We start from the raw sequence: 14368 nt of genomic DNA, 5'->3' as shown, positions 1-14368 counted from the left end.
ACAAGGCTGAGTACTTGCACGATTCCTGTTCTTAATAACCTGGCCTGAAGTCTATATTAACAAAATTGTCTGCTATATGCTGAGGACATTGTGATTACTAGGGCAGCCAATGCAAATGAGATTCCTAACACTCTACAAACAGGCTTTGAAGTCTCTGGAACTGATTAATCACTAAAGAGTTAACAGTAAACATGTAAAAACACCATCATGTTACTTGGCACAACAAAAAGAATTGCTAACATTTCTCCATGTAACATCACTAACCCACAGGGTCTCTTTTTGGTAGTAGTCACATCACAAAAATACATAGGGATAACACAAGACCTTACCATGTCTTCCCTACCTCTAATCAAGGGTCAAGTCCAAAAAGTCTTCACCCAACTCAAGAGTAACATATAAAATATCTCATCTTCTCACACTAGATACCACCTGAGCTATTCTCCTAAATTTACTCCTAACCTAACCAGAATATGGCCTTCCTATCTTAGTTACCATTTACAACTGCAGTATGGACATACTATAAAAGGCCAGAAATAAAATCCTCAAATTTGTTCACTTCAACCCTGACAACGAACATTACTGCCTCATTATCACAAAATCCATTCAGCTCGCAGTTCATGGCTGACTAACCCGTGACTTTTAAATTAATCAATGGTAGCCACTGCCTACTATAAAATAATTTCTTTTTAGAAGCACAAATTCTCTACAAAACTCCAATGACACTCTTCTAGCTATTTCCCCATTCATGTTAACTAAATTGCATTTGCCAAACTTGCACCTGCAGCTTGGAACTCAATTCCATAAAAATTTCAGGGACAAACCTAACCTACAAAGCTTCAGGAAACACATCATAGAACAACTCAAACAAAGCACACAGGGGATTTGCTTTAATAACCCTGGGTAAAACTCCCTCCCTACACTCAGTTAACACTCTCCTAATATAAACACATCACTAAAAGCTGCTGTCACCTTTCTGTGTTCTTTTATCCTCTCTTCCCTGCCTTTTTGTTTTCTACTTTGCATCTCACTCGTTATCTTCTTATTCCCCTCATAATTACAGCTCTCCTCTCTCACAATACCTTCTTGTTGCAATGTGTCCTATTGTACCTGACTTTACTACAAATCCTTTCTCTCAGAATTTCATGTTGGAATGTTCCATTACAGCTAAATCACTAAGTCTTTGACTTGTTAACCTTTATCCACATATGAAAATTTTTTTCATTTTTGTCTGGCATTGAAATGGTAGACTTATACTATGAAATATGTTTTTTATATTGTTCAGTGTTTGCATATATCTCTCTCTGTATGCATATGCCAGAACTATTGTCACATACATGATGTTTATTTTATGTTTCTTGCATTACCTGTATAATGCCTCCAAGGCTTGATTTATGCCTGAAATGGATTCTCGGACCAGTGTACTTACTTAAAAATGGTTGTGTAACTTACTACCTAAATGTTGTACTGCAACACTATATAAACAAATTGGTTGTCTGTTTCCATGTAACTGCAGAATATTAAGGCCAGTGGCTGGGATTCATAGACAAGTGCCTTCTGCCTCACAGTGCTAACTGGTGGGAAGCAGGTAGTGCAATGCAGCTAAACGTTGATCAAGCTTGCATTAATGCAGAGTAGTGAAAAGATACAGATGAAAAAAGTATTCTGCGAGTTGATTATAAAAGAGTGGAGTCTTTCAGGAAGCCATTTTATCTCATGTCCATCATACATTGCTTCATAATGTCCTTCTCTCTTTCACTCTAATTATGATTGCTACAAACACTTAATCCATCAGTGAATCACATCATTATACTGTTTTAATGCATTCAAAGTTTTAATTTTGCATTCATTATGAGTGACTTTTTCTACAATCATAATTTGGACTGAACTCACTCTTGGTTTAATTTTAAGTATTGCACTATATCACTGTCTGCTTTCTTCTTTGTTCAGTCTACTGTCTTCCATTATTTTCCCTCCTTTCCTTATTGCTCTTCTGTTTTTGTCCAGAGACACCTGCATTTTTCCCTCTAGTCAACTTAAAGTTACTACTGAAGGATTTAGATGTAGATAATCCTTAGTATAAAGATTGTAGTGTTCCATGTCTGACATCAGTTACTTCTTGTTTTGAATTCCTGATGAGTACATGTATTCTTCAGACTGATGACCCTGATTTGCTTTTATTTTCTTATTTGTCCATGATATACCAGCCAGAATTAGAAGGTCAGTAAACTCTCTGTATTCCAGCAATTATCCTCGACTGCACAAATCCTTGCTTCATTACTTTTACTGTCTCATGTGTAAGGTTGCTTATCTACAAATGGTGATCCATGTGGGTTCCCTATAGTTTCCAAGTGATGTTAACAGGGAGTCATTTGAATAATAACTAGTGTTCATATCACTGCTGTGATACAGATTACATTGTTCCTCTGGCCTGTTCTTCCCCATCTACCTCATGGAGTGGAATCTTGCAATATATGTGCATCACCTTCAATGCGTGCATAATCTTTCCTTTTTTCCTGTACCTTTGTATTTCCATCTGACCTCCTTCCCTTGGCTCACCTTTGCCATCATCTCTGGATTCCTCTTTTACATTCCCAGCTATATAAATTTTTATCATCTTGATCTAATTTGCTTTTCTCATGTTCAGCACAGACATCATCACTTATCATCATGTCTGTGATACCACTATAGCCATTCTTCTGTCCAGAACCACTGCTTCTTCTGACACCTCTTAGCCAAATGTTCAGTATTTTCAACCTCTGAGGGACTCTTGTCCCCCTTCTCTTAGATTATGAGTATGTAATTTTCCTCTTCCTCCTACTGAAGGTAACATTCAGCATGTAATATTGTTCCTGCTCCTTTCTCATTCATACTTCCTGAATCCATTCATGGCCTCATTCTGCTTTATGTCAATGCCCCTTCTCATTATATCATATGCTGTGATTCTGGAAAATTCCTGTCAGAATTCAGCCTTGTTTCACACTCCCCTTCCTTTGGTCCAAAATGTTCTTTGCATTCATCATTCCTTACAGCCATTTTGTTTAATATTCAAGCAAATTAGTTGGCTTTTTTAAAGGGACCAATGAAATTTCTCCTCTATTTTTCTGATACATTCTGCAGTCTGACAATTTCTATACCTGATCTAAATTTTTAGCTTGCTATCATTTTCATATCTTTCATTTTATTCTGGATCCATGTGTCAAGAATCTTCTTTCTGTGCTTCTGTTCCATTGGCCTTCCACCAGTAAACATGATAACCTTAATGAAGCCTATTTCATCACTGCTGCAAAGTTTTTTAACAGTTCAGTATAGCTTTGCTTAACTAAATCTCAGTATAAAGCTGAGTAAAAGGTACCTTTTGTCTTTCTGGTTTAAACAGAATGTGCAGTGTCAGGATGTGATGATAAAACAGCTTGTATAAAGGAAGCAGCATTGCTGGGGTGCATAGGTTCATAATATAGTATGGGAATTCATTTTAACACTACTAATTTCCACTTAGATAATTACAAGATATAATTAATAGTTTGTTTAGCAGCTACTGAAATGAAGCCATACTTTTATTATCAGTCATAGGATTTATGATTACTTATCAATCACTTTTTTTCCAGACAGACAAAACAGCAAAAAATAAAAAAAAAAATCACTGAAAGCCACTTTCAATGAACAGTTGTTTAAGCTATTTACAAGGGGTAAGCCCCCCTTCACCACCCATGTGGAGGTGATCCCTCTTACCCAACTTATCAATACCAACTTTACAGTTGCACAGCAGTGCAGAAAGGGTGATGCCATCTGTTTACTGAAAGTGGTTTTCAGTGATAGCACCTTTGAACCTGGGCAAAGTTCACCACAAACACACATCCACCACTCTTGATTATCAGTTGAATTTAAAGGAATATTGGCAAAAATTCTATGCTCTGGAAAAAAAAAACCACAACATTGATAATTTACCCTATAAACACTGCTATTTTCTCTTACTGGGCATCATTTTCTTTCTGTTTTATGAGCATTTCAATACTTTCAAATAAAAAGAAAAAAAAATAGGGCAACATCAATAACCAAGCAAGCCCACCATCAATACAGGAAAAAATACCTGAACCTGATATCCAAGGTATTAATATAACAAGCAAGTTTAATAAATGTTTTGTTGAGAGCTTTCGTCCTATAAAAACTGTTACTTGGACTTCATCAGAACACACTCACACACACATGCACATGCAATAAAGTTGTTAATAAATGGATTCATGCATGCCATGGTATAGTTGTGGCAAGAGTTATTGGTTATGTGTACTTAGGTTGGAGGGAGCTTAACACATTGTGTATAGGCAGTGTACATAGTAGAAAAGATTTCTACTACACAGAAATGCCACACATCATGAGTGAAGCTATAAATGTCCTTACAATGTCATATAGTTTTAATTAGCAACATAAAACTATGCATTCAGTGTGACATATGTTCTACTGTGGCTGTTGAACATTTTTTTTCTGCATAAAGTGTGTCATAGCAACTGTAATATTGACAGGATTCGGTGCAAGGATAGCACTAACTGTATGAAAGCATAAGCTGTGTTATCAGGGAAAATGTACAGTCTCCTCTACTCTCTGAGGAACATGAGGAGTGGATGTTGTCACAGTTTTCTGTTATCCTTAAAGAGGATTACTGAAGCAAGATTAGGAAGCCAGGAAGTAATTTTATTTGACTTGATTTTTCACTGCATCTGAAGTGAAATTGTTTTTTTTTTTCAGTTTCTAGATGTGATTAAACTGTCTGCCTTCATCTGAAGCCCAAATGGTCCTCTTTGTTTACATCATAATATTACTTTGCCAGACAATGATGTAGTTTCTAAGAATGCAGTGCAATCATTTGCAAATAGCAGTCTTTTTAAAATGTGTTTCTGCTCTTAAATAGTGCAGTACTGTTCATATTTACAGAGACGCGTCTATACAGGATATTAAATATGTATTCAAGCAATCCCTTTCATATCACATAAGACCAGATCCAGCCAGAACTGTGGCTAGGGATAATGGACTGTAAATTAGCTTAATAGTTATAGTGTCTCACTGTAGTCTTAGTAGTGATATAAACCTAATGTGCCAATAAAACTATATAAGTATTGATAGAGTGATCTTAAAACATGTAGTTTAATATTTTACTTTGTATCTGTTAGATGAAACACATATGAACCCAAACATTGTTTCTGAATGTCTGTTTTCCATTTACTCAACACTGATAAGTAACTAAACAGTTATGAGCAGGGCATCAAGAAGCTTAAAAGTATAAAGTAATAGTCAGAGGGATGCACATACAAAAAGGAGTATATATGTATTTTTCCCCTATTTGTAGATATATGCTTCAAAGAGAGTATTAATGACAGAAGCATAAGGGGAGATAGAATACAAGAAAGTAATATAAAGTAGCATTAAAGGTCGTAAGTGAATGAACACTGGTAAATAAATTGCCTATATACAGAATGGTGAGAGACAGAAAAATACACCTTGAGGAAATTGTTGATTGTGTTTTGTGCAATTATCTGTGTGGCATCCCATCATTCTTTTATGAGAAATTTGAAAAGTTGGAACTAATGAAGCAAATATTCTGTGCAACAGTTCACAGTGTGGAATGAGTTATTTATGTTATTAACAAATAAGGTGTTCTAAACCAAAGAGTAAAAAGGCCACACATTCAAACCACTAAAACCAGACTTCACTACCTGTGGGCATGAATGCTTCAGCCTTCTAATGACCTCATCAATACAACATAAGTTCAATGTTTCATTATATTTTAGAAACACAGGATCTATAACCCAGCTAATGTCCATAACTATTAAGGTGTCTGAAAAATATCCCAACTAACATCCAAACCAAAAAGGAAAAAGGTCACACATACAAACCAATTAGTAAACACTACAAGAAAAATCTAACAAAACTAGAGTTTTTACTGTGTGGTATCTTAAACCTCCTGTGACAGAGACCTGTGAGTATATGCAAATGACCCATTAAGGACATCAAGTGTTTCAGCAATATGGCTACTGAATGCCCTTGACTTTTGATATTTCTTTTTATGTCTTTGTGGAAACATTCACACAAATAAAGCCAAACCACAGTAGCTGTGGACATGCATGTTTCAACCTTCTTTTGACCTCATCAGCACAGCATAAGTGGAATGTCCATACCATTAAGGTGTCTTGGCTAGGTTTTCTTGTAGTTTTTACTAATTGGTCTATCTGTGTGATGTTTTTACTCTTTGGTTTGGATGTTAGTTGGGATATTTTGCAAACGTATTAATGGTTATGAAGATCAGCTGGATTATAGTCTCTGTGTTTCTAAAGTATAGCCAAACATTCCACTTATGCTTTGCTGACAAGGTTATAAGAAGGGTGAAACATGCATGTCCACTGCTAGTGGAGTTTGGTTTTGTTGGTCTGAATGTATCCTCAGACACTTAAAAGAAAAGTAAAAGAGTCATCATTTAGAAGCCATATTGCTAAAATACTTGATGTCCTTAAGGGGTCATTTGTATACATATGCCATGGGCCTCTGTTACAGGAGGCTTAAGGTATCACACAGTGAAAACTCTAGCTTGGCTAGGTTTTTCTAATAAGTTGTTCCAGGAAGTAAGAGGTCGTTTAAACAAGATTTGCAGGGAAATACACCAGTACCTCATGTTGGCCTTGGTTAATTACTTCAGGAATGCATAGTTTCCAAATTACATTATAAGTAATTTTCTGTTTTTACAGTATAAATTGCAGACTATCAAATTTTCAGTCATAAGGAAATGGACCTGCAGTTGATGTTGGAGGATGAACTGCAAAGGCATCCTATCTTAAGAAGACAACCAGTACATAAGTAAGCTAGGCTGCAGTTAAACCAGTTCCCTGACCAAGAAATTATAGATAGGTACAGACTAGACCGAGAGCTGGTACAGGCTGTGTGTGGGATATGTGTACTTCATGTGTCTTCGTGCAGTCTAGAGCGTAACCCATTTCCAGTGGATTGGGGAAGTTGGCATAATGGCTAAGGTGTTTACCTTGTAACAACAAGGCACAGGGTCTGATCCCTACTTCTGAGCGAAATTGGTTAGGCTTAATATGGCCCACAAGGGCAGCTAGTCTAGTATTTAGCTATAAATCTATAAAAACTTTGTCTGAATATTAGTATACTGGCCCTAAGGGATATTCTAATGCCATGTGAGTGATACCTTAGGAGTATTCCATACAGCTACTAATCATATACTAGGTCAGTTCCTGGCAGTCATGTGCATTAAGATGGTTACCTACATCCACTTTTCAGGTACACTACTGGAACAATAAACTGCCAGGGAATGATTCTATGCCATCATGAAATCCCCCGTGTCCTTGGTGCAATTAATTGCGCCCATGTACCAAATAAAACCCCAACTGGTGTAGGTGCACAACTGTATTATGAACAAAGGGAGTGGTCCTCATTCAGTTGTCAGGTAGTGTGCTCGACAATTGGCCTCATCACTGACCTTATTGCAGCACACTCTGCTAGTGTACATGATGCTGCTATATGGTGCTTTAAGGGGATAACATCCCTGAGGGGCTAATACTTGGTAGGTATACCTGTCTACAAACTGTATTAAGTTGCACAAATGTGTGATGACGCATTGCTACTATGTATTTTCCTTCATACCAAAAGGTGACTGTGGTTATCCACTGGAGCCCTGGTGTATCATACCATTCATGCCTACTAAGGATGCATTTAATAAGGCATGCACTGTGACATGGAACACCATCAAGTGAGTGTTTGACAGGCTGAAAGATAGATTTGTGTGTCTGGATATATCTGGGGGATGCACTGCAGTATCAACCAAAAATGGATGTGCAGACAGTCACTGTGTATGATGTGCTGCCCAATATAATACCATTGAAACATGGCAGCCTGCCAGCCCTAGGTGTAGGTGATCTACCTCATGAACCTCAGGCATCTAAAGAGGAAGATGCATAGGTTTCATAAGATGCTCGGGAGGACACATATGAATTAACAGCAAGGTGTGGGTGGTGAAGACTGCAGCCATATATACAGGCTCAGGCAATCTAGCAATGTATGGCTCAGAACTTTTAGTTTTGACAAACCATGCCTACACTTATATGGAGAGCAACATATGATGTATACCCATAGCTGGCTGTTAAGCTATAAAATGCTGACAAGCACATGAATTATATGTGACCTGTGCATACGGAACATCATATATATATATATATATATATATATATATATATATATATATATATATATATATATATATATATATATATATATATATATATATATATATATATATATATATATATATATATCTATAGATAGATAGATATATATATATATATACACACACAAATTTATAATGATGTGTGACAATAATGCAGGATATACAGGTCATGTGCATACCATGCAGGTACATATAGTAGAGGCATCTGATGTTGCTGTAGTACAGCATGGTATCTATGAGAACATAATTACTAGGGTAGCATATGAATACGATCTAATGTGGACTTGCTCTGTGTGTGTGTGTGTGTGTGTGTGTGTGTGTGTGTGTGTGTGTGTGTGTGTGTGTGTGTGTGTGTGTGTGTGTGTGTGTGTGTGTGTGTGTGTGTGTGTGTGTGTGTGTGTGTGTGTGTGTGTGTGTATGTGTGTGTGTGTGTGTGTGTGTGTGTGTATGCATGTGTGGTCTGTATGGTCTGTGTCAGTCCATTCATTGTGCCAGATGCCAATCATTACATATGTATAGAGAAAATGTGTGTCTATATGTGTGTGTGTTTGGGTAGCCACACCAGAGCAGCCTGCTAACAAGACTAAATACCAATCCTATGGTAACTCCATTTCAACAAATAATGACGTCAGCAGAAACCTGTACTTAAAATATACCAACACTCTGTATTGAGGGTAACAAACCCTACTAGGCTAACATCCTACATGTGCACACAGCATGCAACATATGGCTGTGCTAATATGTGCATTTGTGGAGTGTCAAATTATCTAGCAGAAATCTCATAACCTCTAAAGGTCATCAATGTCACTGACACTGGTGGATATACACACATGTTAATCATGGTGGTCATGCAGGTTTATAGAAAAGTTCTTTCTCTCACACATACAAGCTAGGTGTTATTCAGTAGTGAAGCACAAGTTGGGTTTAGCAGGCTACTCTGTATGTCAGGGCATGTATGACAAAATGACGGGACACATATGCATGTAACATTATAAATGCAGAAATAATTGATAGCTAAGATGTTGCATAACTGTATGGCTGTGATGATGATTATTCAATGACAGAACATACATAAACGTGTCATGGAATGAGGAACACATGTATGCCTCACCATGGATGCCTATGCATTCAGTTGTGGCAAACAATAACATTGTGTGACTTATTACTTATGTGTCTTTATTTGTGAATATCATGCTTGCTTAGCTGATACATGTAATGAATGCAGTTATTTGTTAATTTCTCAGCAAGCTACACACTCTTGACAGATTTTGTTAGGGCTATGAAACCACTTAGTAAAAAAACTATAATACTAGGCTGCAAGGAATTACATCCTTTTTTGAAGCCCTTTCCCATGAATCACTGCTGTCCTCTGGTTACCTGCACACCCTATCCATTCTCGATGGGTACTCCTGTAGCTCCTTATCAGGCAATCAGAAATGTGTCCCTTTACATGGTGGGTCTTACAGGTTCTTGGGAACTAGACATGTGGTAACATTTCTGAATATGGAGAAGGAGACCCTTCTATGGAGCTATGGACAAAGTGACAGGAGCCATCATTCTGTAATAGCCAGTTATGATTCCCAAAAAGAGAGTGAATGACATCAGTTCATACAGTACAGGGCATCTGCCCATGATATGTAGTATGCCATGCTTCAGGACATTTACAGAGTTATCCTACAAAGCTTTTGGCCTCATCCAGAGGACACATAGTCTGCAGTTGCTCCAGACTCTCCTCTGGGATAGGAATGCTAGCTGTGTTAGCTGCTTTATGCTATCCCCCATCAATGCTTCTGTTGACCTAATTATGTTCCTAAAGCAAGTTACTGGTTGCAAAGATAGGCACTGTGTCTCTACATCATTCTGCTGGCACAGCATAAACTCTTCCTTTGAGCATTTCATATTCATAGTCAATCATACTAGGCTTGTAGCATGCAAGGAGGACTAGTTGTCTATCAGATTATGTCATTTCATTTGGAATCCCTGAGACTCACTGAAAATGTCTGCTAATAACTCCATAATACCTAGTGTACATAACTATATTAAAATAATTTTGCTACTTAATACATCACAGACATGTAAAGAGAAGTGCTTAGTTCATACAAGGCCTGTGAGTATTACCAGTAAGATTACTACAGCAACTGGAACAGCTTTAAAATTTTGCTTTGAATATAACCTTGATGAAGTCCTATGCCTACCCTAAAAAACGTCAAGGGATGCAGCTCCGGTACAGGGTCCACTGCCTCATGACACTGAGTTGTTCACAGGTTTACTGATATATCATAGGTACCCACAAGGTGGAGTAAGTTTATTTGTTTATGAATGTTAGCAGGGTGTCTGGAGACTGTGACGCACAGTGAGTAAAACTGGGATACTCTATAAAAAGGTGACTTGAACAATGTTTTAAACAAACAAAAGCAAGCAATCATAAAAATGCAGGAGAAAATCAGTACCTGCAGATAGTTTAATACATGTAAGCTCACAGCATCTTCAAGATCAGAAAGATATTCATTCAGTAGGTTACACCCAGCACAAGTTTTCAGGCTATGCACTAGAACAATGCATGACAGTATGTGGAGCAATTCTGCATTAAAAGTCTATTTCAGAAGGGAATGATGACTTAAGGGTATCTCACAAATCAGATTATCACCTCCTAAAGCCAGAGTTCTTCAGTATGTTAAAGTACTTGACAGTGATGAATTGAAGATGCAATCACTTGGAAATATTTTACATCTAAAGAATGTGAATTGGCCACACATTTTTTTGCCACTGAGCTTTCCTCAGTCAGGTCAGGCCTTGTCAGTATTCTGCTGGTAGGCATGTGATTGGTCTAAGGAAGTTTTTGTCCTTAGTTTGGCATGATTTCACTATACCAGTGATGAGTTCTGCTTTTTGGTTGCATCCATGCACATAACTTCCTGCTGTTTATATCCCTGTCCCACTAGGCTTGCCTTAGCCTGTCTAGTGGATCTGGACTCAAACCTTTACCAGTTTGTCATTACCTGTTTGTAGGAAGGCATATTTACACCTCCATTAACTAAAGCAGATATTACACATATCCTAAGACAACTACAATCCTACTTCAAATGTCCCTTTCTGGATATGGTTTTGGATAAGGTAGTTTATTGAACATCTATTTATGAGTACATGGTTTCATGACCTATTCCAGGCCAACTTCCATTCTAAGCATAATACCAAAAAGGATCTTACAATGGTAGTTAATGATCTTTCTTTATGGCAAGAGAACAGTGCTATTATTTGGTTCTGGTCTTCTTGACCTCTTGCCAGTCTCAGACACTGTGGACTATGGAATTCTCTTTGACTGATTATATACTTATTGTGACAATTCAGTTGTTTTCCTGGATTATTTTACCTTCTACATTTGCATGCACTATTACAGGTTACTTACTGGGATTAACTCCATTGTTTCCTAGTCTTTAAGATGTAGCATTCCACAAGTTTCCATTTTGAAAGCACTAATGTTCACTATGTGCATGCTTTCCATTTGAAATTATTAGAGGAAGGGGCTCATATCATCATTCTTATGCTGGTGACATGCAGCTTTCCCCAGGAATCTATGTCTAACTTTAATAAATTGTCACTGAAGCTCATGACCATAATTTCATAAATTCATAAATTAGATAAAGTGTTCATGCATGCCTTATGACTTTCATGGAATATTATCTCAGTAATTGTTGGATCAAACACCATTTGCACCTCTGAAATATTCAGGCAATTTATTTCATAATTGTACCATCCTATGTGTTAAGTAACACATTCTAGTCTTTTTATTATATAACTCTAAACATAAATTTAAATTATGATGGTTATATATCTTTGGATTATTATAGACTTCCAAACCAAATAAAGACTGATGAAAAGAGCCATTAAACATCTTAAAGGCAAATAAAGGTTGACCCATGATATATCTATAATGGATCGTATAAAGACCTGTTGAAACACATCTATCCTTATAGCATAACTGCTCCGTATTTTTTTGGTAAACTTACATTGCACTGATTCTACACAATTAAGATTTTGATTATTAAGAGTTCAGAACATATACTGTGTTCCAAAATTGGTCTGATATATATCTTAAATAAACTGCCATAACTTCTCTCGTAAAGTTTTTTAGAATCAAACCCATCTTTCTCAATGCCTTATTACAGATGGCTCTCACATGATTTTCAAAAAAAAAGAGGACTCCATCATTATACCAAGAGCCTTATATTCACCAGCTTCTAATAAATCAAATGTAGACAATATACTAGGGCTCCTTAATGTTTGTTTACCAAAACACAACATTAAACCTTTTCTCTTTAAATGAGAGATCACCTACACTAGCCAACATACTTGAGCATAGTAAATGCCTATTAATATTAGTGAAATTATCTTCATTCCTAGCAAAAAAGCAAGTTTAACAATTATCATCTTACTTAACCAACCAGCAGTGATCATCATGTGGAACAGAGGCAAAATAATTACTAAACAACAAAGGCTTGAGCACAGATCCCTGAGGAACATCTGATCTTATCAGTGCTGGAACTGTTTTTTTTTTTTCTTGAATCAGTACTATTTGGGTTCTGTCTCTGAGCTAACAATTAATTTACCTACATGGTTAACCTTATATTGTTTCAATGCTAAATCAATAGTATGGGATGATAGTCAAAAGTTTTGGTTAAATCCAAATAGATTACACCTGTACTAATGCCCATCTCCATAGCCCTACAGATGTAATCATAAAAGCTTGAAAGATGAGTGAGTATAGAATAGCCTTTCAGCAAACCATATTGAAAAATATCAAGCAATACAAGATTATTTTCTTTAAGTATGGTTTCACTAATACATCTCTCAAAGCATTTGCATAATATTGGTGTTAGACTTACTGGACTTTACTTTTGTACTGCCATCTTATTTCTAGATTTAAAAATTGGATTAACAAATGTTTCCTTCCAATATCTTGGTACTTATCCATTATAGATCATATAATTAAATTTCCTAGTTAATACACTCTCTAAATAATCATCTATATTAGCCAACAACATTCTAGGAAAACAATCTGATCCACTTGATGTACCAGATTCAGTGTTATATTAAGGCTCCTAATAACATCTCTTCAGTAATATTAGGATACTTTGTTATACAATAATTTTTTCTTCCATGAATTGGAATAACAATTACTCATATCAATATTCAAACCAGTAAAATATTAATGACTTTTATTAACTATCAATTCATAATCAATAATCATTGGCCCATCAACAAAAATAGAATTAATATGATCTGCTTCCTTCCTGTAGGAGCTAATACATTTATATATTTTGTTTGTGTTTGTGTGATTGTGTGATCATTTATCAACAAATTTTAATATTTATTTTTTCATTTCTTATACTTAATGATAGTCCCTTGCTTCTCAACCTTAACTTTTCTTTTATTACATTTATTGGGAAATTTACAGTAAACACAAGAAGCCCTTTTTCAGTTTTTACAATCTGTTCAAATTATAATTCCAACATTCTGGAAATTTATTTTTGTAATTTGCTGTTCAATAGCAAGTTGTCCCAAGTACATTGTTATACAAAAGACATTCTTTGTTATCACAACCCCCACTAACTGACTTAGCCATCTCTACCCAGTCCTAAGATAGCAACTTATTTTTAACTGGTAATCAACTACTCCACAAATATAATGTTTGGGCCATACTCTTGGTTTACCCTTAGCAACTATTTAAAATGAGCAGGACAAATGATCAAACAATCCTATAGGAGTAGAAATTCAAATATTTTTAATTAAACTCATATTATCTGTATCTAACCAGTCAAGGATATTAGAACCCTGAGTCAGTTCCAAAATAAAATGTGTAGTATTATCATACACAAATATCTCAATAACTTCTCTTTTACAATTATGTCCTCCTTCAATTACTTTCCAGTCAATGGTAGGATAATTATAGTCACCTATCAGCATCATTTTCTATAATATAAATTCACATTTGGTAGAGACAAAAATTATAGTGAGTATCTAAATCCTTTGTAGGTGTACAATAGCAAAGTGTCAGTGTTCTAGGATAATGCAACAATATTTCATAAGCTTGGACTATTACACACAAACTCAGCAGCAGTCTTTATAAGGTTACAAGAAATG

Source organism: Protopterus annectens, chromosome 3.part1, assembly GCF_019279795.1.
Source record: "Protopterus annectens isolate FY-2018-M chromosome 3.part1, PAN1.0, whole genome shotgun sequence".
NCBI lineage: Eukaryota > Metazoa > Chordata > Ceratodontiformes > Protopteridae > Protopterus > Protopterus annectens.
The sequence above is the reverse complement of the archived record's forward strand: the minus strand, read 5'-3'. Positions refer to the sequence as shown.